The sequence below is a fragment of the Condylostylus longicornis genome, unplaced genomic scaffold, assembly GCF_029603195.1.
Source record: "Condylostylus longicornis isolate FDR11 unplaced genomic scaffold, ASM2960319v2 ptg000163l, whole genome shotgun sequence".
NCBI lineage: Eukaryota > Metazoa > Arthropoda > Insecta > Diptera > Dolichopodidae > Condylostylus > Condylostylus longicornis.
In genome coordinates, this window is record NW_026578131.1 from 1,202,973 (window position 1) to 1,228,396 (window position 25,424).

The 25,424-nt window shown below is 25.0% G+C and overlaps 1 protein-coding gene across 2 annotated transcripts in view; it reads left to right on the plus strand.

The window, feature by feature from the left end:
• Positions 1-1,510: 1,510 nt before the first annotated feature.
• Positions 1,511-25,424, plus strand: part of LOC129616254 (atrial natriuretic peptide receptor 1) — a 54,366-nt gene continuing 30,452 nt past the window's right edge. Inside the window, exon 1 of one of the 2 annotated variants that reach the window (XM_055531810.1) lies at positions 1,511-1,574. The gene's annotated coding sequence lies outside the window, so the exon portion shown is untranslated. Of the gene's footprint in view, positions 2,495-25,424 lie in introns of both variants that reach the window. The other variant, XM_055531809.1, reaches the window with a different exon arrangement.

The following is a 25,424-nucleotide window of genomic DNA, read 5'->3' on the forward strand; positions in this document are numbered from 1 at the left end:
TTATTTTATCTTCTAATTTTCTGTTTTAACTTTTTTTTCTTGTTTTGGTTTGTTTACTCATTTTTAGTTGCTCAAAAGCGCTGACAAAAAACAAACAGCATGTTATTTTGCCTTGTTTTTTTTTTTATTTTTGCTATAATATTGTGATCTTCCGGACACAAAAAAACTCAATAAAATCGTATAGTTTTGGTTTTATTGAAAAAATTTAAAGTTTTTACAATACACAACATAACCATTCTCTATTTACAAAAATTTCAAGCACTCAAAATATTAAAAGAACACTAAACACAGTATGAAAATATCATGCAACAATTTTGATGTTAAAGTTCTTGTAAAAAATGTGGAAGAAAATCTATCGCACTTTAAAAATTAGTCGCATGATATTTTTTGTAGGTTACATAAAATTCTCGATTTCCTCATACTCATAAGTATTTCACTATTTTTATTCTTTCTTTTTCTATTCTTATTTTCAAGCTTTCATTAAGTACTCTTTTGTTTTAAGAAGTTTTTGAACAACAATTTATTTATGTAGTGTGTGTAGTGATTTTCTTTGCTCTCAATTCGTACTTAATCAGTAGTCATCGAAGCTTAAATCAAAACAAAATAAAACACTTAATACATCAAAACAGAGTGTTGACTTCAAGTTTAGAAAAGTAAAGATTGTTCGTCAATCAAATCACTCTTTACTACTTTTAGGCTATAGAGCTCGAAATACCACATGTTAAATATTTGTTTGCAGTAAAATAATTTTTACACTTTGTTAATTGCATATATTTCTAGATTTAAAGTAGAAACTATTTATATAATTTTTTAACATGAAATTTGGAGAATTTGCCATTATATCACTCAATCCATAAAGATATAAAATTTGAAAGGTAATTGAAAGTAAAAACTTCAAGTTTCGTTTTATCTTAATTTAAAACAAGTTAGTTGAAATTCGTCTGCATAAAGCTTTAAATATTGTAGGTAAAGTTACAAACCGTCCTAAAAATAAAGCTTGAATCCACCTATTCTGAAATTATTCTAAAAGTGAAATAAATATATCTAAAAAGTTACTATATGTATAAAAAATTATTTTATAATTAAATTTACCATTCAAATTTAAAAAAAAAACAACAAAATTAGACATTAATGTGTAGCTGCACTGATACAATTTCGTTGTACATTGAGCATCACTAGTATTTTGTGTCAGACAGAAAATTATCGACAAAAAAAATATTTTTAATTTTGTTCTCTTATTCTCTCAACGAACTTTCATAAGTTTGTTTGAATAGTTGTTGTCTTGTCGTTGTTGTTTTAATATTTTCTTTTCTTTTTTTATTTTTTTTTGCAGCTGTTATAATTATAATTGTTGCTCTTTTACTATATAACGTTCTAAAGTGTTTTTCGATTGTGCTAGTGCTTTGCTTATAAATTTTATAACTAAAAGTAAAATTGTTTTTTTTCTGTCTCCTCTTCATCTTTCTTATGGTATTTTCTGCGACGCGAATAGTTTAGTCTCGCAGTATAGATTTAAGCTTCTTTGAATGAATAAGCATTGGAAAGAAAAGCGTCGCGTGCATGTTTTATTTTCGGTAATTGAAAAGTTTTCTTTTTTTTATTTCTTCTTTGGTTAGTTTTTTTATCGATCTATTTTTCGGTTTTTCTATTTTATTTCGTTTTTACTTTTGTATTGTTTTTTTTTTGGTTTTGTACATCGTACTCGTCGTATAGCGGATAAAAATTGTTTTTAATATTTAATTTTTTTTTATTTCCGTAACTTTAAGACGTTGAATATAATAAAAACAAAGGAAAAAATAATGCCCACAGCTATGATATTTTGAAGCGCGTTTACGCTACGCTACAATTTTATTTTTCGTTTTCTAACAAAAAAAATTGTTTTTTTTTTATTATTTTTAATATTTTTTTTATTAAAAAAAGAAAAATAAGAATAATATGTTTATGTATATTAAAATAAAAAAAAAATATCACAGAATTTAAAAATAATTTATTGCTTTTTTTTCTGGTTTCATTGTGTTATGTGATCTCAAAATTAAAAATAAATATAATTAAAGATTAAAATATAAAAAAAAAATCTGGGAATTTTGTAAAGTTCTCGTAAATAACCGAAATTTTACACCATTGCTAGTTATAACCACCCAACAAAAGAAAGAAAAAAAATATTTATACACTTAAATTATTTTGTTAACTGCAAAAATATTTTGTATAAAAAAAAATTATTAATAAATTAAATTAAAAAATTAATTAAATAAAAAAAATTTATTTATAAAATCATTAAACAAAAAAGTACAGCAAAATTTGTAAAAAAAATTACGTGTAAATTAAATATGGGAATGTACACATTTATGTACGTACATACATTCGTAGCATACACATATACAGTAGGATCTGGATTATGTCACATCGAACAACGCACAGACATTTGTGACGTCATACGAGTTGTGAAAATAAACAGGATCCATTTATAATAACACATATTGGGAAAATAGACGTGGTTTTTTGAATTTCACATAAGAGTTTTGGAAAAATAAATGGAATGAAATTAATTTTAAAATTAACTTAATAATTTTTGCCTTCTTACCTCTATTTTAATAAAAAATTACAAAAAAAATTTCATAAACTCTCTCAAATCTATACACAACATAAATTCAGCCAACATTAGTTGACATTAAATTGAATTTGACAATAGATTAAAATTACAATTATTGGTAAATTATTTTGGTATATTTTGATAAATTTTGGTAATGTAACTCTAAATGACGTAGGTACTTGAAATAAAGTACCTGAACATACCTGAAATGAGAATAGACGGTTTTAAGCGAGTTGTGAAATTAAAAGAGTACCAAGTACATACATGTTACCCTATTTATAGAAAATTATAGAAATTTTTGTGTCATACCTATAGTTTATTTGAAAGTAATCGGGTTGTGATGCTGTCCGATGTGATTTTACGCGAATTCCACTGTAAATATAATAATTTCTTATTCATTTAAGTACGTAGTGAGCTTGTAAATAAAATTAATCTTCATTATATACATACATATATATTATATATATATTCATTATAATATATACATATACATATGTATATATTTATGTATGCATGTTATGTTTAAGTTTATACACATGTACATACATATGTATTTACATGGAATGGAAAACTTAAAAATGAAAGAGGCAACTTATAATTATATATTATTTATTTTTTAATAACAAGGCATTCAATTTTTTCGAAAATTAAATTAAAAATCTGAATGATATAAGTATGTATTTTTCTTGTATTAATTCTTATTCACTCTTCCTACAGCTCCTTAAACTTACTTCGTAACAATTCATTCGCCGGTTTAGATTAGAAATATTGCCGAATTTTATTATTTTTGAAATAGTAAATCGCGAATTAAGCGAAAACTTTAAAATAGCTATGCTTAATAAATTTTACCTTTAACAGACTACATGATATAGATATGTATTGATATATTTACATACATAAGGTATATAATAATTATACATACATTTATGATTAAAATGTAGTCAATATTATATTAAATATCGCTACACAAAAGGCTGTACACAACCATGGAAAAAGATGTACATACCTATACCTACATATACGTATTATATATACAGGCATTTCCATATACTTATATATTTATTAAAACAAGTACGTTTTATTAATTACACGGTAGATGTACAAAGCCACTATTATGTACATAGTATTGAATTAAAAAAAGGGGTTACCAAATATAATACACCTGAATATGTTTAAATATGCATTAAAATAATATACATATTTATTATTATACGTATGGTGATACATACGTACATATGAGTATACGTTGTATATACAACACTTATAGATATTGATTTACTATACTACCTACATATATAACACGGCTGACAGAAATACATATTTTTGTTATGGCAAGATATATACCCAGTTATGTTTATTATAATCTAGATTCTAGAATAAAATCCAAATACACACATATAGAATTTGTATATACATAAATAGATACATAATACTGCACACATATGTTAAATACTTATGAATTATATGATATGCATGAATTATGTACAAAATGTAAACCGTAAATAATATATCTATGCATGTATGTATGTATATACGCCAAGAACCTTCATATAAAATTGCATTTTTAATGGAATATTAATAATATGACGCCGAAAAAAAAATATTTAATAAAAAATAAAATAATTTTTAAAAAGCTATTCACTATTAAAATTTTGACACAATGTTCTAGTTTGCATTGTGTACAATTAAAGCATGCAAAATTAAAACCATAACGTTATAAAAGTCAAGGATTCTCAAACATTTTAATAAAAAAAATATCTGAAATGTAAAAAATAAATTTTATCATAATTTGCTCTTGAGTGTATGAATAAAAATTCTTAAGTTAAAAAGTAAAAGCAAAAGTAAAATTGGATGGTCCAATATAGGCCCCGATCACTATTTAAAAGAAAAGTATTGTTTAGTTTAGTACATTTTAAATTATAAAATTTTCCTGATTTGGTTTATTCAGTGTTAATTCTAATGTTTTTCAATTTCTACTATTTTCAATTATTTCTATTAATCTCGGCCGAAATATTTAAAAATTAAATCTCATTGTAATGACAATCCAGTAGCATAAAATTCCATTCGTCATACAAATTAACAATTTTCTTTTATTACTTAATTAAAAAATAATTTATGTAGATATGTTTAAAAATATCTTGACAAAAAATAAATTGATTTACATTATTATTTATAAGCTAAGAGATGCAAGTTAACTGAAAATTAATAAGATAATAATAAATTTTATTTAATATTATTACTTAATTCTAAGGAAAATTAGAACTTATTATGTTTTTCACCAAGACAGCTCATAAATTGCGCGGTTCTTATCACAATTACAATAATAACAATAATTAATTTTAATTGAGGAAATAAATTGTGTACACAATTATATGAATATGATATACTTTTCGCTTGTATGCTTACATATATTGCAATACAATAAATTTATAAAATTAATAACATACCATATTGAATTTTTAATATTTAAACTTTAACACCTACTTATATATGTAATTTATTATACAAATATTTCAGGTGGAAAAATATGCTGATCATTGTTGATATTTTCTTAAAATATTCCTTGTTATTAAATAAAAACAGAATTTTTAACAAAAATTTAATGACTTTAGGCAATTATAAATTTATTAAAATATTTTGAAAACGGATGTTATTAAAATTAAGGGGATTTTATAAACAAAATGAAGTACTTACCTATGCATATGTAAAAGGTTAGCAACACTGTTGTTTTAAAATTATTAATTAATATTTACTAACTGGTGTAAATTCACACAAACTGATCTTACCGAAATTAAGTAGAGAACTCCAATAAATTTGAGAATTTTGCAATTATGCAAATATAGTATCACCCATATCTTAGTAATGTTTAAGCCTGCAGCATTTAAAATCTAAATTAATAAAATATGCGACGTATAAGTAATTAATGTAATACTAATTTAATAAATGTATGTAGCTGCTGACAAAATAACCTATTGTAAATAATGCACTTGAACTTTTTGGTAGACTTTAGAACTCTTATATTTAAGTAACACTTCTCTTTTAATAATTAACGTATGTATGTATGTATATTGAAAAAAATAAAAATGCTCTTCAACACATTCAGTAAAACACGAATATACACGTACACTATTTTTTTTTTAAGAAAATTCGTTGCATTTACCGAGCATAAAACTTTCGGATACATGCAATTAATGTGAACTTATCACAAACACGTAATTTATTTGCAATTGTTTTTCATCTCATTTTTAATATTAATATTAAACTTTTTACCGACCGTATTGTGTAAACAATAGGTAGGTTATGTGATGGCAACAAATTTTGCATATCGAGTTTTCGGTGGGAATGCACTTCTCCATAGTAGGGAAGTGTAAGTAAACTATTTTTAGCAACCTGTCGGTCCGTCGGTCTGTGTGTGCACACGTGTATCTCAAGTTCTGCTGAACCGATTTTGATGAAATTTTATATGTAAGTTTATTTCCACCATGGCACGGATTGATCAACTTTTGGGATATATCAGGCCTCGGGAACTGCACTTTTTAGCGGGCCTGTTTTACATTTTTGAACATTTTGAGGAAAGTATTCAACCGATTTACTTGAAATTTCATATATAAGATTTGCTCGATCGTCCGCGAAAATTCGTATGTTTTGGAAGAAATCGGGCATTGGCAACTAGTCGTTTACTACGGGCCAAATATTCATTTTTGTGTATAAAAAGAGAAATAACCAACCGATTTCATTGAAATTTAATATATGAATTCCTCGTATCAAAACAATGAACATATAAATTTTTTGGAAAGATCAGTGCTCGAAAACTGATTTGCGGGTCGATTTCACATTTTTCACCATTTTGAAGAAAATATTTCACCGATTTACTTGAAATTTCATATATGTGCTTTGCTCGACCGTCAGCGAAAATTTCTAACTTTTGGAAGAAATCAGGCATCAACAACTGGATGTTTACTACGGGCCAAATATACATTTTTGTGTATATAAAGAGAAATAATCAACCGATTTCATTGAAATTTAATATTTAAATTGCTTGTATTAAAGCAATGAACATGTAAATTTTTTGGAAAGATCAGGCATCGACAACTAGACGTTTACTACGGGCCAAATATTCATTTTTGTGAATATAAAGAGAAATAACCAACCGATTTCATTCAAATTTAATATAAGTATGAATTTCCTCGTATTAAAACAATGAACATATAAATTTTTTGGAAACATCAGGGCTCGAAAACGGATTTGCGGGCCGATTTTACATTTTTCACCATATATACGGAACGAATTGATGGGATTTCATGAAATTTGATATTTGAGTTCTGGACATTACCAAAACTAACTGGTGGGCATTTCAGGGAATTCGGATAGCACAAAACGAAACTGTATTAAGAGCCAAATTTACATTTTTCTAGGTATGTTAACTATAAGCTTACAAATGTTCTTAAAATTGGAAAGAAGTACTTAACAGACATTTTTTTAATATTCTGTAACACTTTCACTCAACTAGACAATACACAATGCGGTCGGTTATGTGCAGACCACATCAGATTTTTTTGTATTGTTTTTTTTTTTTAAATAAACCCAAAATTTAGAAAAACTTTGATTTAAAACCCGCTATGGATAAATGTGGGTAAATTTTTGATTCCTTAAGCAAGTTTACCTTTCAGCGTGTTGTTTATATGCGCGTCCGGCTGTACAATGTATGTTAATATTAAAATTGTAAATGTAGACGATTACTTTAATTTAAAATCACACGCATTTAATTTATAAATAAAATATAATATATGTATAAACTCATGAAATTTATACATGCATACATAAATAATATATAACATATATCTATATAAAATATACATAATTTAAAAATATACATACATACATAAACATGGAAATAGTGTTTAAATCAGCAAAGTAATAATTTTAAAAAACGAAAAAAAAGCACATTAAAAAAATTATTTTCTATTTTTTATTTATTTATTGCAACCTTTACTGTTGACTTTTTTCACAAGTGTTATCAGGCAAATGTACACACATAAGTATAGGTTTACTTATTCAAAAAACAAAAATAACAGAAAGAATTTTATGAAAAATATCAAATACACGCTAGAAATAAATGATTTAAAAATAAAAATTTACGATTGAAATACTTAGCTATAAGAATCGTTCACCATGTTATTAAGGGTTAGAGAAATACAAATTCCCTATATTTATTATTAATTAATTTAATATAACATGTACATAAGTACATACACAATAATTATTAAAAAATAATACTGATAATAACAGTATCCTTAATTATTGTTTTTGAAATTGCGCTTTTGAAAACCATTTGAAAGGTCGCAAGTATTTTTATTCTCCTTTCCAAATTAGTGAGAATATAAACTGTTATAACAAATGCAACTGCTGATAGTGAAAAAAAAAGAAACTTGAAAGGATTGTAAAAAATAACGTAGGAGAAAATTACAAATAATTTTTATTTCATTCCTTTATCACTTTGATTTAAAAATAATCAGAATTTCATTATTTTTAAAAATAGTGCGTAGTAACTTTATTATTCTAAAAATAAATATGAAAAATCTTTTTGCAATAGCAATTATTTTTACAAAATTTTATGTTTACTGCAGTGGCGGGCACGTATACGTTTAAAACAATTAAAAATTTTAAATATTGAAAAATAAAAGCAAATAACTAATTATATTAATGCAAATGTCGGCATTGCAACACGATTACGGGTCAACTCGCCATTTTAATTAAAGCTCATGTGTCATCACTCTGTTATTTCCTCATAAGTTCGCCAAACCTTTTTTATGGTATCACTTATTAGCGCTCTCTTACAAGTGCTACCGTTGTTTATTGTGTTGTGCACCTATTTCTTTTTTCATTAGTTTTGATAATATCCGTTTTTTCTTTTCATGCAAATGATTCGCCTAGACCTTAAATGATATGTTGAAAATTTTTTGTCTATCTCCAGTGTAATATTTTACATATATACAAATGTTTTATACTGACACATAAGTATTCGATTTCAGAAATTATTTGTAATGTGCAATCATCTCTGATATTTTGTTTACGTTATTTAAATTATTGATACTTTGTTTTATTTACTCAATTATGTTATTATTTTTTTTATTATTTTAATAAAATTCTATTAATAAAATTTCATAAAATCAACCTACCCATAAAATATGTATACAGTTAAAAGCGTACATATTTAGAATCAAATACACCTATTTAAATAATTCCATTTATTGTTTTTCAAATTAATTGTTATAATTATTTACAAATTAAAATACAAATAAATAAAACGTGTATTATGTACCTGCTTATTAAATGAAAAAAAAGTTTTATTCCTTTGTTATAAAGTTTCTTTGTGGCTGTTAGTATATTCCTCCTTCACTTAATGAATGAAAAAAAATTTACAAAGTTATAAAGTCAAATAACAGGCGGTATTACTCATCATCAGCATTAGAATTTAATACTTTTAATAAGATTCAGTGTAATACTTTATGCTTACATATGCACACAATTTTGAACAAAGAATAGAAAACACTCAAAAAAACTTAAATTATTTTACTTGTGATAGATTTTTCACAGCTTATTGCAAATTATATTTAGCCTCCGGCATAAATCAAGGATTGAGTTTAATTTGAACCGATTATAGGTCTCCAATAGCTGACTCATCAAAAAAATTATCAAGTGAAGAGCACAATACTAATAAAATTGCCACAAAATTCCAAATAATTACTTACAGTGCTAAGCACTCAAATTAATTCGATTTTGTAAGCATACTTATATAAAAAGATTCTTAATAAGTTTCGCCTACTTGCCCTTTATAATTTTTTAAAACTCATTTTTAATGCCTTATATATCTACTTTATATTAGATATATATGGCATTACTCATTTCTATTCATTTGATTCAATGATTCTACTTGTATTTTAAAAAATTATAAACTATAACAAAAATATTTGGACCAAACCTTTTCATAAACGATTATTCTATTTCTAAATCTATTAAAAATTGTTCTTATTTCTAAATTAATTAAGATTGCATTTTGAATTCTTCTATGTATATTTAAAAAAGTACAATAAAAACAACTGGAAAAACAAAATTAATTTAATAATAAAAATAAGTTGAAATCCCTAATTCTATTATAAAAATAGTAACAATTAACATGTGCTATTTGTAGCGAGTTGCGATACTTTTCATTAGCCTTAGAGTCTATAATTAAGAGAGAATGTTTTATAAAATTCATTATTCAAATTAAAATTAACAAATAAATAACAATTAATCAAATATTTAGAATTTTTTAAATATAAAACCTACTCATAATCCTGGTATATATGCATATATACACACATACGAGTACATTTACCTAAAAATCTAATTTTAACACTTGGTTAAATATAATTTTTTCAGACTTTAATTAAAATATTATCAATAACTCCTTCTGTTTTTTTTAATTTATTATAATTTCAATAAATAACAATCTTTAAAATTTATTTAATATTCATCCAGTTTTTTATCAACATTTTAACTTCTTATACTTGTATGCAAACGAGTATATACATACATATGTAGTTGTGTACGTGTACGTATATAAATCTGCCATAAATTATAATTTGTGTTTTACAATGTATTTAAAGATGTACATAAAGGTTATCACTAAAGAAATTTTTAAACAAAAGTTATTAAAAATTATAAGAAATTTTTAAAATTGTAATCTCCGATACTCAATTTGTTAAGGCACCACTAAAATGTAGATGAGAAAATAATGCGAATATTAGGGAGCATTCCAGAAAATAAAATCCACTTTTATGACAACCAAATTTTATCGTCCAAATTTTCTCGTTTTTTTTTTTGCATGTTTAATTGAGGAGCGTTGCCAAATGAGGACCGCGAAATCACGTTCTTTCTCATTTGTAATCCTATTATATTCCATCAAATGTTTCTTACACTTAAAATAACGCCCAAAAAATCTCTTATTGAAAGGTGACTAAAATTATTGCGACAACTTTAAAAAATAAATAAATTCTATTTCAATATACAATATTGCATTTTTCATTTTTATGTAATGTACATCAGAAAATCTCATAAGTTTGCCAATTTGCCACACACCTACAAATTACACAAATAAGAATATTTTTAGAAATTTTCAGAATCTTGTAATATTCATTTTATAGGTAATGCAATTTTGTAACAAAATCCAAACAATTTGATTCAAATTAATCATTAAATTTATTTGGATGATCTCAAAAAAAATTAGAAAAATAATAATTTTTTCTGGGATGATGCCATCTGGTGTATTAAAATCGGTAATATAGTTTTATTTACTTAGATACATTTAATAATTGTACTTCAATAATATCACAATAGAACAAAATAATTAAAGTTAAAGGAAAATATAAGAGTACTTACCTTTTAAAGTTTTAAATTCTACTACTTATATGTGAATCCTTTTTTAACCCAATTGCTATTAAATTCCCGAATATATGCGCAGAAAGTTCTATTTTATTGTGAACTAGAAGGAGAACCAAGCGTACTATACTTCTTGAAAGATCTTAAATACATATTATAGTTTTCAAAATTGCCACTAGGGATTTCCGTTTGCGTTAGAAAACACAGCTTTATCCGTTTGTCACTGTACGAAAGTAAATCCGTAAAACTTATAAAGAAGCAGATTATATAAGAATTTTACATTAAAGACTTAAGTTTATACATAGAAGATGAACTTAATCTCATTTAAAATCCGCTGTGTTACTCAACTCTAAGATTACTTTGATAATTAAAACGTCAAATTATCAGCAATAATTCTAATTTATGTGTACAAACCCCTTTTGACGATACTCAAAATTATTTTTTGTAAGAATCTAAATATATTTGTGTTAATTTATATAAGTAAATAATTCAAAAATATTTTAATTTAAATTTGTATACTGAATGGTGACACTATTTATTATGCAAAGCTTATTAATAATACTTAATTTATTACGTAAAAATAAACAGCAAAAAAAAAATTAAGAACTCAAACCATTGTTAATATTTATGATTAAGTGCAAAACAAAAAAATTACTTATATAAGTATATACATAAGTAATGAATTTGCATTTTACTGAAAGTGATATTTCTATTGAAAAACTAATTAAAAATGTAATTTATAATGATTGTATCAGTAAATTCATTAGTAAATTCTTTTATATTACTAATTTATCTTCAAAAAAAAAAGAAAAGTGAAACAATAGAATTGAAGAATTTATTTTTTGAGGTTAGGTTTACTTTGTTTTTTTTAAATAAAATATCGGAACACATAATTAAAATTTTATTTTTTAATTGTGGTTTTATAAGAGTGTTTCTTTGATCACTTAATATACTCAGAGTGTTTGCTTTAATTATCTAGCAAAGTTAAATATCACTTAGCCAACAAACGTGGTTTGGCTACCTATCTTTTACTACATCTAAAATAGTCATTAATTATAGATGGAAAGGTAAGGGGGAAGGAAAAATATTATTAGTAGTATTAATTTAATGAATGTGAAATATTATATATTATAAATTAAATAACCAAATCCAAATGTATACTTGCAACTACTGCACGGCAATTTAATAATATAATAAAATAAAGCATCACAGGGCCAGATTGCGCTATTTCACTAGGCAAGTGAGAAGAAAGTGATTAACTATCACATGGACATATTTGTATCTCGTTCTTTTCTAAAACGTATGCAAAATTTATTCACTTCGTTTTTGAAAGTGAGACGTACAGTGGATAATTTGACGAAAAATTCAATTGAAAAAATAAGTAATCTTATTGGAAAAGTTAAATATCCATTATAAAAACGGAGAATTCTGATTTGGAAGTGAATAAAAAAAGATTAAAAAAGCGAGATACACGATAAAGCTTTAAGAATAAATTAAATAAAATCAATGCAACCGTAGAATATGAGCTTAAGTCTCCTTTTACTTATATTCACATAAAAAACTGACTAATACAAGTTAATTTCGCTCAAGATACGCTTCGTTAGCTCATATATCCCGTACTGTGATGCGGAAAAGCTCAACCGACATAAAATTATTAGGACAACCACGTTACCCAGAGCAAGTTGATGAATAAAAATTATGTATATCAGAATCCACCCTGCGACAGCGAAGCGACGATTTTCAAATTGAAAAATCTCTAAAAAATTTTTCTTTTAAAACACCTGGAATTTTTTATTGACAAATTTACTAAATTAAATTTGAAAAAATAAAAAAAAATTATTTTAGGTGAAACAATTCAAAACATATTTTTTTTTTTCATTTCATTTTTTTTCCTAAAAAAATTTCATTTTTTTTCTTAATTTTTAGTTTTATTATTTTTTTGGGTATTTTTAAAATAAAAAACCATATTATTTTCAATGCGAAAATAGATTCGAAGGCCATGAAATTTCGATAAAATTTTAATTTACTTATTTATTAGTTTTAGAAATAAAAATGATGATTCTTTATGATGTTTGTTTTATTTCAATTTTTATGTGAGTGATGAATTTATACATTTTTTTACTATACTTATGTGTGTAGAACAATGTTTGACCTAAGACAATATTTTACGAATTTTTGACATGTTGACACTATTTAGCAATTTTTCATTTGTATGCGTGCATAATATATGCGCGGTTATCCGTGGTTATGCGTGAAGATTGAATTTAAAATTCCAGTAACCCATAAAAATAAATGTAACGAATAAATTAAATGTAATAAAATACAAATATTAGAGCTGGTAAAGAAAGTCAGAAAATTTGCTGGAATATTTGAATTAATACACAAAAGACATTTTCACTTTATGCTTCATTTAGCAGTAATTTGCAATATTTTAATTTGGCATTAAGTACATTTTTAAAACAAAAAAATCTACTACAAAAAACGCAGGACAGGAATTAGTATGGTTACGAAAACGGAATGGCAATGAAATTAATTCAAAACCAAATACTACAATTAAATTTACTTACACATAGTGAACTTACCCTTCAAGTACGTTTAGTAAAGACCAAAAATATAAACACGAATATTTTATTAACAAAATCTAAATTGCATTAAAAACAGTTATATATAATTATAGCCTTCTGATTTCATCATTTAATAAATTACATTTGATGAGTCTATTTTGAACTCAACGCGATTTTTTCTCAGTATATTAATCAATATGGCGTTGACACAGATTTTACTCAGGTTTTTTTCAAGGTTGTACTGAGAAAAAACTGCTTCAAAAAGTATATCATATTAACACGAGTCCACTATATATTCCACAATGTATCTATAATTTTCGAAACTAATCGATCAAATTTCATAAAAGGAAGCAATCTCAGAGGGTAATTCATATTATATATATATTTAAACACTGAATACCATAAGAGTAATGTTTCACAAATAATACAACACAAAAAACAAAGAAGAAGAAAAATTGAAATTTGATTTCCGATTTTTTGCATTGACAAAAATACTTTAAATTCCAATTTATGCCAACATTTCAATTTTGAAAAGATTAAAATTGAAAAAAAAAATTAAAAAAACAAGAACATTGAAAAAAAACCAAATTTTAATTACTTATAGTAATTAAAATTGAAAAAAATTTACTTCTCGAGACGGAATCGTCCTGTTGAGAATGAACTGTTGTATTGTAAGAGATTCGCAATATTAATCCTCTTAAAATTTTCTTCTCAATTTACTAGAAATTACCCGCTTTTGTATTTTATATTTAAAATAATTATTTTTTGCCCTTCTTATTTATTAAAATTATTATAATTTCAAAAATTTATTAACTCATAAATTTTTCCACATCCTTCTTTACTATTTATTTAAAGCTTTAAAATTTACAATCAAGTCTATTACTTCAAGTTAACATTATTTGATTGCATTTTGCATACAAAACTATTTATTAAAATAAATTCCTATATTATATATTATTTTCATGTATCCTTTAAGGATATAAACAAAACATGTATCCTTAAAAACGATACATGAGAGAATAAAATATTTGAAATCATTTTCATATTCTTTTTTTTTCTTTCTCATAAAATTTACCGTACTTACATACGTTTAGTGTGCAGGACAATTTAAATTATTTCTATAAAATGATTTTATACTAGAATTTTTCATATATGTATGCACTTAGTATACAAAATTATAACCATGAATACAATGTTCACGTGTTTATTAACAATATTTTATAATATAACTATCACAGTTATAACTAAGTATACATGAAATAATAGTTATATATTTGAATTGATACAATTACTGCATTCGCTATGGTATTTTTTAGAAATACCATAGCCATAACAAGTTCTGCAATTTATGATAATTTTCTCTCCAATCCTGAAAATTCATGTTATATCTAGTTTAATCAAATATAAACAGATTTGTACATTCGTATACATGAATCGTCACTTAATTTTTATTCTTATATGGTAATGCTTAATTATATATATAAAAGACTTCATATTTATTTTCTCCATCAACTTTAATCATATAAATTATTTAGGTACACATTCTAAATGAAAAATTGTGTTAAACAAACAAGAATATTAGAATATTATTACAAATACAAGCAATATTTGAAATTAAAATGGAAATGTTGTAACTTGCAATATTGATCAGTTTTGCAAAAAAATGTTGATAATATTCATTAAAATAGAAATTTCACGAAAGAAGATATCGACTGTCATAGTACAAAACAAAATTTGCAAAATTTTTCAGAACCTTTTTAATTTTACGTTTTTAAGCAAAACTACATAATTCGACTCTGATTGTGCTCTGAAAACCCAATAAGTTCAAATTTCTCAACTCACTATTTTTGACATAGATAATAACAACTCACTATTTTTGACATATGTCGGTTCATGTGTAAAAGTATGACATATGAATTCATAATATATTATAAATTTATCTAAAGTAAATAAAGTATTATAAACTGAAGGACTTATGCATAAAATTCTCCAGAACGAATTACTTACTTATATTACAAAGGATATCAAATATGACAGTTCATTTTCAAAAAAGTATAATTGTATACACTCATTAAATGTTTATGATGTTTGTTGATTACATTACAATGTTATTATGAAGTTTCTATTGTATATTAAAACTTACAAGCCTTACATAATTATATAGAATAAATACCTATGCACATATGTACATTGAGTTTCTATAGAATATTGTAAATAGAATTAAATGATAAATGAAAAATTTTATTATGTTTTCCGCTTTCAACAGTAATAATGCATGTTATATAATATTATATATGTATATACATACGCATTTATATATTTTATTTACAATTCAGTGTATAATTCACTTCATTGTGATAACGTCCTTATTATAATTTAAGCACATTTCTTGTACAATAACTTGAAATCCTTAAAATAAATTATATACCACAAAATATATAATATGTACATACATATGTACGTATAGAAGGAAAAAGAGAAGAGAATGAAAAAATATTAAAACTTTTTCTATAATCTCTCTTTATCGTAACTAAAACTACCACTATACTAAATGAAAACTTTAAAGGCGATATAGATGATGACATTGACAATCTTGACACAGTTGAACAGTTTTAAATGAAAAATAAATGTAAGTATAAATCACTATTATTTAAATGGTGTGTATACATGCGAGTGTATGTAAAACAAAATACCTACACAATTGTATTGTATATGCTATACGAACCTATGTAAATTTATACGGTTCCGTTTATAAGATTCTAAAATAATGATCTATGACGTATGAACACTTTTATATGTTCTTGTCCATCGTCAAACTCTGTAAAATCAATTTAACTATGTAGATCCGTTCCTGATTCAATTCATATCTCAGCGACGATCCAAACTCAATTGAGCTTTGAGAATTCATTAAATTTCAATGGCTATTCTCATTGAATTCATAAAACGAAAAATTCGCATGCATGTATGATAGAGTTGGAGCGGTCTAATTAACTTATAATTAGATTATTTGAACATGGCGAAGACGTTCTTTCAATCTCATGTTGATTTTAAAATTTTATGCAAAAATATCAATTATCATTAATGAAGTAATTACATGTGTTCACTGTATATTTAAAAATTTGTCACATCTTACAGCATACCATACCATATTATACCAATTGTTTCTTATTTAGTAGCAGAAGAATTGGTCACACAATTTTTGAGTTCCATATAGTATTTATCTACATTATCCTTATATACATATACATTAAGCTACATAAGATATTATAATATAAAAAAAATATTTATTACAAGTTATAATTTAGTTTTGTGATTCAATCATTTTATTTTTACTTTCCGGTTCCTTTTCCTTTTTTATTCTTTCAAACTATTTTTAGCAAAAGATTTTATTTTTAATAGAAAAAATAATAATGAGGAAACATTAATTTAATCGTGAAGTTATTATATATAGAAAAAAGTGAGGGCAGAAAATAATTTGAAATAAATATTAAAGGATAATAATGTAATAAAAAAGGATATAAATGTATGTTATATAAAAAGTTCATAATTCATATTTTTTTTATTACTTATATAAGGAAATAGAAAAGTGATTTAAGAGCCTCACAAAATTTATTATTTACATTATCTGAAAGCTGTCAATAAAAATTCGTAGCACCTCACTACGGCTTATCGAAATATTTTGCTGCCAAGATATTCATTTAAATTATGGATTTATGTGCAATTTAAAAAGATTTAAATGAAATGTACAAATAAAACCTCTTTCTGGTGACATCCAAATTGAGAAAACAATTGAGGTAATTAAAGGATCTTTGCAATTACAAAATGATTTTAGGTTATTATGTATTGTGTACCATACTACCTCAGTGTAAAATAAGATTATATATAAGGTTTGAGTGCCTTGCCGAGACTGTTGGAAAAAGATTTTTGCGTTTTGCTTTGAGTGATACATTTATTCTATTCCCATTTACAAATGTTGTCATTTATTCAAATTACTTATTTTTTCTAATTTTACTCTTTCTTTCTGTGGCTCCTTTAAAATGCGCTGTGGCTTAACGAGGCACTTGAGAACCATAGACTACTGCGCACTGATGTAAACTATTCATAATGCATGCCTCGTTGTAATACCTAGAAAACTTTTTCATTTGATTTTCATTCAACTTTTTCATTCACTTTTTCATTCAACTGATTTTGGTATAGGATTGAATCAGTTGCAAGAATTTGATTTTAGGAAGGTTGATCAAAGACTAATGTGTATTTTATAATTTTCATTATTTATATTACGAGTACTCAAATTGCAGATTCGAATTTCAAAAGGAAGTTTCCGTTTATAGAAATTGCCAAAATTAAACGAGAAATCCATTCGTTCTTCATTTAAATTGCTCTTCATTTAAATTAAAAACATATGTACATTTATGCCTAAGAAACCATGTTTATTGCCAAAATTTGGTTTACCAAACTAATTTCATATTCTTTTGCAAAAAATTTAATATTTTCCCTAATTTATATGTATATTCAAATATTAATTTTTTGGGACACAATCGAAAATATCATTCAAATTTACATAAAAAAAAGAAACAACAAAAAAATACAAGTTTTCTATAAATTAATTCGCCAGTTATGACCATAACATTAAATAAAATTAAATTTAATGCTTTAATTAACCTACTTCTGTACTCCGTCAATAAAATTAAACAAAAACTCTGTTGTATTGCACACAATTTCATAATAAACTTTTTTTGATATAAAAATTGGAAAAAAACTTTTTTAAAATAGAAACTTTCTTTTTTCCAAAAATTTATGACTTTTAAAAATAATTTAAAATATAAACAAATAAATTCCAAATAAATAAAAAAAAGAAAATTGTTGTATTGTTTAAATTGAATAAATTTTTAAGAAAAATGTTTTCCTAAAATGGCAACACTAAAATTAAATTGTTAATAAAACCATAAAATAAAAACAGAATATACAAAGAAAATTAAAACAAAACAAAAGTAAATAAAATTGAATTTGAACCGTTTAATATCGATTTTAGAGACAATAAACCGTTCTTTTTAATAAGATAATTAACTTACCAGGGAGGTGGTGTGAAATTTTCAATATAAATTTATATCAAATAAAATTTGAAACAAAATTTTAGTTGAAGATTTGATCTAAAATTTACAAAGGCTTAGTATCTTTCTTCAATGGCAATAACCTGTACCTATGATTATTCTTGGACCCGATACTTTTAAATAAACAATTTTTCAATGTCTTATTTAAAATTTACAAATTCCACTCACATATTAATTTCTATTACAGTAATAATTCTGTGTTGGCTTAAGTTTTCAATTCTTTTGTCATTCTTTTTCACATAAATTAGAGAAAATAAAAATTTAAATAAATAAAACAAATATTTTTTGCCTATATAAATTACAAAAAGTTTTTAAAATAACAAAAAAAAATTTCTTAAACTTGCACACACTAATACTCAAATATGGCAAAAATCCACAACCTACGAATTAAATTTGACTATAATAAAAGAATTATTAACAAACATTTAAATGACAATAAGAAAAAAAAATCTTGTGTTTTTTTTTATCCGAGAGTTCGACACTCGCCAAATCGCTTCTGTTTTTTTCTCTTTTTGTTTTTTTTTTCTATAAATATGACATTCAATTAAAATACAGCATGTATTTATCTATATAGCGATCTTGTTATCTTTGCGATTGTTTTTCTAGCAAAGCTAATTTACCACATACCCCACGTTTAAAAAAATGATCTATAAGTAAGAGACAAGAATAATTCTATCAAAAAAAGAACATAATTTAAATTTTTTTTATTCTTTTTATTTTTTATTAATTAACTATGAACTGTTCTATATTTAGCACAACTTATGTACATTTAAAATTATGGCAAATATATACAGAATGTTTACATATATTTTTTAATAATGAACCAAACAATATCAATATTTGACATTGAATTCGAACACAAGCATAATATCTAGTCATCATATAATACGCCTTGTTCATAGTTTAATTTAATTTAAATTTTAAAAGAAATAATAAGGAAATACTTTACAGTTGATTCAAAAGCTATAGGAACATTTAAGATTAAATTATTGGAAAAGTTCGAAAATTAAAAAAAAAATGGTTTTTTATAAGATTTTAGTTGTACAACAAATGTCCATCCATAAGAAATTCAAACCGCTCAATTTCACTAACTTACACATACTGATTATGTATGTATACATATATTGTAGATAAACAAGCTTTGACAGTGAATAGATTCGAAAAATTCCGAATTTGAAATGGATTTTTCAGAAAGTGAGAATTCGGAAACTGAAACTCTCCGAAGCACTACACTATTATAATCGCAATTACAAAATCTGGTAGCAATTTTTGTTCGTAGTGTTTACACTCAATAAATATAAATAGGTATAATTGGAAGCAGTTTTATTGTACATGCATACATACATGTGTAAAAAATTTTTAATTTTTTCACAAATAATGAATTAAACAAAACAAAAATTTCAATTATCTGTCGAAATGACAGTAAAACTAATAAAGTGACAATACATTTTTTGTGTGCTCACATAAGAATTAAAGTTTATCTGGCTTAAAAGCAAAGAATAAAGCATGCAAAAGCTTATAATTCAATTATATTTGACTATGGAAGAGTAAAAAAGAAACCTTAATTATGTTCAAAATATGTACGTATATAAAAATCACAAATGTTGTTAAATACATACATACATACATATGAAGATCGCAAAGAAATTAATAAAATAAGATTTAAACAAAATTGAGAACAATTAACAAGTGTAGGCCTATCGTCCATATAAATAACGAATAAGCTTTAGAGCTTGCATTCGATAGGACTTAGGAAAGAGCATTCCGAAACTCGAGCGCCAAATAGCCCTTTCGAAATATTTTCGGTCAAAATCGAAGGTCTTCTATTAAAATTACAAAGCGTGCTGTTAAAAAATCTTGGAAAACTTATACCTCAAAAATTATTCAGCACATAGTTTTGAAAATTTGCACAAGCAAATATATTGTTAAGGTGGTTGTTTGATAAAAGTCGTTGAAATTTCTCGGTTGCTTGTGCTAACTGCCGTACAGCTTCATTCATTTGTATACAAATTATATGACGTTCTGCGAAAAAGCCAAACACAGAGTTGATGTACGGGTATCACAGAGTTGACATGGTTAAAAACTCTCGTTTTATAATGTATGTTAGCTTGTCAATTTATAAACAAACGAGTGATCTGTACCTTGTCTAAAGAAAAACTTAAGTATTTAGATATTTGAACATTCATTCTCTTTGAATTTTCGGCGAAGGCTTAAATTATTCTGGTCAATACTAATTATAGCTACTTATACAAATTCATACGCTTACCCAAGACTGCTGTTTTTATTTTTTTAGTCTGTTGATATTACACTCAAAATTTATATTTAAAGAATGTCAGAAAAAAATTCTTTAGAAATATTTTTTTTGCTACGCTCTTTTTCTGTCCTGAATTAGGGAATGAATTGTACAACATTCATTCTCGCCGGACGTAAATTTAAACTTCTTTTATTCAAAGAGTTCTTCAATTAATGCCTAAATGTATATTAAGTATATGTCAAACAGTAAAATAAAAATAATTGTGGCTATACTTAAACCACTTAGTTGTAGTTCGGGCGGATCTTTGCTCTCCCTCCCTCATTGAAAACACCCTAAATTTTTAGAACCTCTAAAACAATTTTACAGTTGCCAACGTCAGAGAGTGTAGAGAGAAGATGAATCACCTTGGAATTTTTAGCTTCGAATTTCAATCTGAAAATTCTAAAACTCCAAAATTTACCGGAAAATTTGTAAGAAAAAAGACATTTATATATTTTGCCTGCATTATTCTAACGTTTTGTAAAACTGAAATATTATTACTACTTTTGATATTTTATTAAAATTTAAAATCCTCCATTCGTCCATCACCTACTTAAGTTATAAACTGCTCTCATTTTGTATTATTTACATACATATAAAAAAATTAATATTAATTTAAATACATGAATTTAAAAAAAAATGCTAAATATTTACTTATTTATTATTTTGCTACTTAACAGACTCCGGGAAAAGAACACTAATAAAATTTAGGAAAAAGGAGAAAAAAAAACAAAATATGCTATTTTATAAATAGATTTGCGTGTGTATCGTATAACAGTGTAAAACATATGATATTTGGCATACGCGTATTTTAATATTTAGATAATATGAAAAATATTATCAAATAAAAAATAAAATTCAATAAATCTAGTATATCAAAATTTTTTTTTGTTCTTTTTTTTTCAAAGAAAAAGCATTAGTTTTTTCTCGCATTTTAGCAAGCTAAACGGGCAAAAATGTCAAAATATAAACTGTCATATGTAACACCTACAGAAAATATTATTTTGTGTAGTTTATATCAAAAATAAAATGAGATTTTTATAGTTTTCTTATACATATACATATTTACCAAAACTGTTGGTATTTTTTGTTTTTACGTAAAATTATTAAATTATTCATCTATTTTGGTTTACACACTACGAAAAAAAAACATTTTGCCAAAGAATACTCGTAACATACACAACAAGTTCAATCAAATATTTTAAATTTAGGTTCCAATTATTAAATGTTAAACAGATGTATCACTGGAGTCGACTTTATAACTCAGGGTCAAGGCTTTTTACATTCAAAGAATATGTTCGCCCCGACAGCTCTTATCGGTCAGCTATCCTCCCCAGACACTGCTGATCGTTGAAAGTCAAACGCTAAAATTAGTATAGCAAGATCGTCTGCATATGCAACCGTCTTGACTCGCCTCACATCAAGTTTCACCATGGTGTCGTTCAATACTATAAAACACAGTAGCGGTGAGAGAACCTCCCCTCTCACTTCTTGGGGGCGTCTTTCTACTGATGTGCAGCTGCCAGTTAGCTCCGAAAATGGGTCGTAAACTGCAGTATATATATACTATCGAACCAATAGCCCACAAACTAACATTATTGAAGGCTTCCGCCACATCTGGGAAAGCGAACAGAATAAACTGCTTGTATTGAGTGGGAAGCTCTACCACCCAAATATCGCGACGATCGCGGTGTCGGTAACAATAACTTTTTCAAAAAAAGCTAAGCTATTATGGTCGTACACTATTTACTTCTTTTTTTTAAACATGTTAATATTTACTCACATATACATACATATAGATTAAAATTATTTCAATATTTACTTGAGTAACTTTTTATTTAGAATGCAAACAAAAGTTTGCAGAAGCAATTTAAGTTGAACTTTGTGTTCTAATGCGCTCTATTTTTATATTTTATTGTTATTTTATCCATAGCTATAGAATATGAGTCTATACATTTCCTAAATATAAATTACTTATGGATTTCCATGAAATTTAAAGTTAAAAAATAAACAAATTGGGAATTATTATTTCCTGCAAGTTTTTGTTTTTTTTTTTTAATTTTTAAAAATCCTCAATTTGCATATTTTCCGTATTGTAGTATAAAAAATTTTTGGAGAACAAAAGAAACTTTCCAATTTTTGTTATTGATGTAACATACCTTTATATACATACATTTTTCTTTCTAACAATCGTGATTATATATATTCTTCGGTAATGTACATACATATTCGCTCAGTCATATCTGACAGCAGGGGAAAGAAAAAATACAAGTTTTCGGCAAGCAATTGCATACATACATTTATCCTTCTTGTAGTCTATAATACGAAGTCTATTGGAAAACAGATACTTTAATTCCAGCAAATGAAGCCACCAATTTGACAGAAGAAGAAAATAATTTGACAATAAAAGCCGTTTTTCACATGCATTTTAGATTTTTTTCATTTTTAATTTTTCAAATTCTTTTTAGATAATTGAATCAAAATGCCGCGATTAAAATTTTTTTTTTGACTAAAATTTCCATATTTTTAATTAAGAGATTTTCTTTCTAATTTCAAAACTTTTAATTTAAAAAATTCCTGCGTGTACATTCTTAGAAACAATAACTTCGTTTTTCTTGTTTACAAATTTAAATAAGGGAAAAACAATTTTTTAAAAAATGCTGTAAACAAATCATTTTACGGTTTCCAATACTGGATTAAAAAGGAAATAAATCCTTACAATTGAAATATTTTTTCTTCATTATATGGTTAGCATTAATTACTCGATATTTTTGTGCAATTAAATAACAGCCTTGACTGTAATATGTCAAATTAATTGTAAACTTACAATATTAATATGATTATTAAAATTCTGTCAATAAATTTTTAGTATTAAAAATGACAGATATGTATCTAGAATAATATAATATGTATGTACATATATCAACATGTTAATAAAAAATTCTTACCATGATTTGTGAATATACCTTGAATACAATACTATCATTACCATGCTCCTTGTTTGAACACTCATATAATTATATTGCTCCTATAAAGTCAAATCAAAAAGAAATTAAATGAATCTATGAATCAAAATTAAATTAAATATTTGCTCAAATACCGCAATTTGTCTCATAGTTCTATTAAATTTTTGAATGAATAAATATTATAGATAATTTAGAGGAAAATATAATTATTTGTACGTTTTCCAAATAACTAAGGCTATAAATAATTTTAATTATTTTTATAATTTAATTTTTTTTAATGTCAATATTCTATACTATAGCAATAAGAGAAAATTCACAATTTTTTGCAAAGTAGATTTTCGTGTTTTGCATTATAATATGTATTTGTACAATACAACTACATAAACATGTATGTATGTTGCATAGAAGTATAAAATATCGTGGCCATAAGTTAATGGTAAATTAATTAAAATTAATGAACTGTAATTCGTTAAAATAAATGAACCAACCAAAAAATTTATAACAAATAAAATTTGATATTGTGATACACCAATTTAAATTTAAATACATGTACATAACTACAACTTTTGGCTAATGATAATTAAATAATGCACTTATATACATACATTAACACATGCAGTATTGTATCTATATTATACCAAAAATAATTAAATTGAAAATTATTTTAATTTAAATTATTCAATTTTTTTTAAATTACTTGACAAATACAAATTCACTTTTGTGAATTTGAAAACTTTTATTTTTCTCTTTATAAAATATTAACTTGACAGTTGTCATTATTCTTTTTATCCCTTTCAAGCTTACTGTTAATCTAAGAATACCACCTTTTTGAACTTCATTTTTAAACATTCTCAACGGTGAGTTCTTAATACCACATTTTTTTCCTTCTAATTAGGGTCTGATCGTCTATCTCGCTATTTTACTCGGAAAGTGAGAAGAAAGTAAGCAACTATCACATATGTAGTTGCATATACAAACGTATGTTCGAAAGTTATTATAAATTTACCTTACTATTTGTAACGCTAAGAAATAATGGTGTGAGATATAGACATAAGTGTATAAGAATTTGATAATCATCGAATTCCGAGTTATTTTAATGACATCTGTCCATTCGTCCCAATGATACTTTAAAACTTATTGAGCTAAGCTCACCACATTTTTAAAAATGATTTATAATAATAAATGTTGGGACCCAATTTGAATTATATGTGACCGAGGAAGTGGCGCGGGTAGCTACCTACAACTTAAAGGGTTATTTAGAGACACAGAAATTATTAAAACTATAGTGAAACTAACTATGTTTTTGGACAGTCATGTGTGATCAAAATCGTTGAATATCGTGTGATAAAAATCGTTGAGGACGAACGTATGCTATAAGAGTATTATAAATTCGTCACTCTGTGATTTTTTTTCGTTATTTCCTGAGTAAATTGTCGAATACAGCCGGATGCAAAAGGATTAATATGGATGTGCCATCAT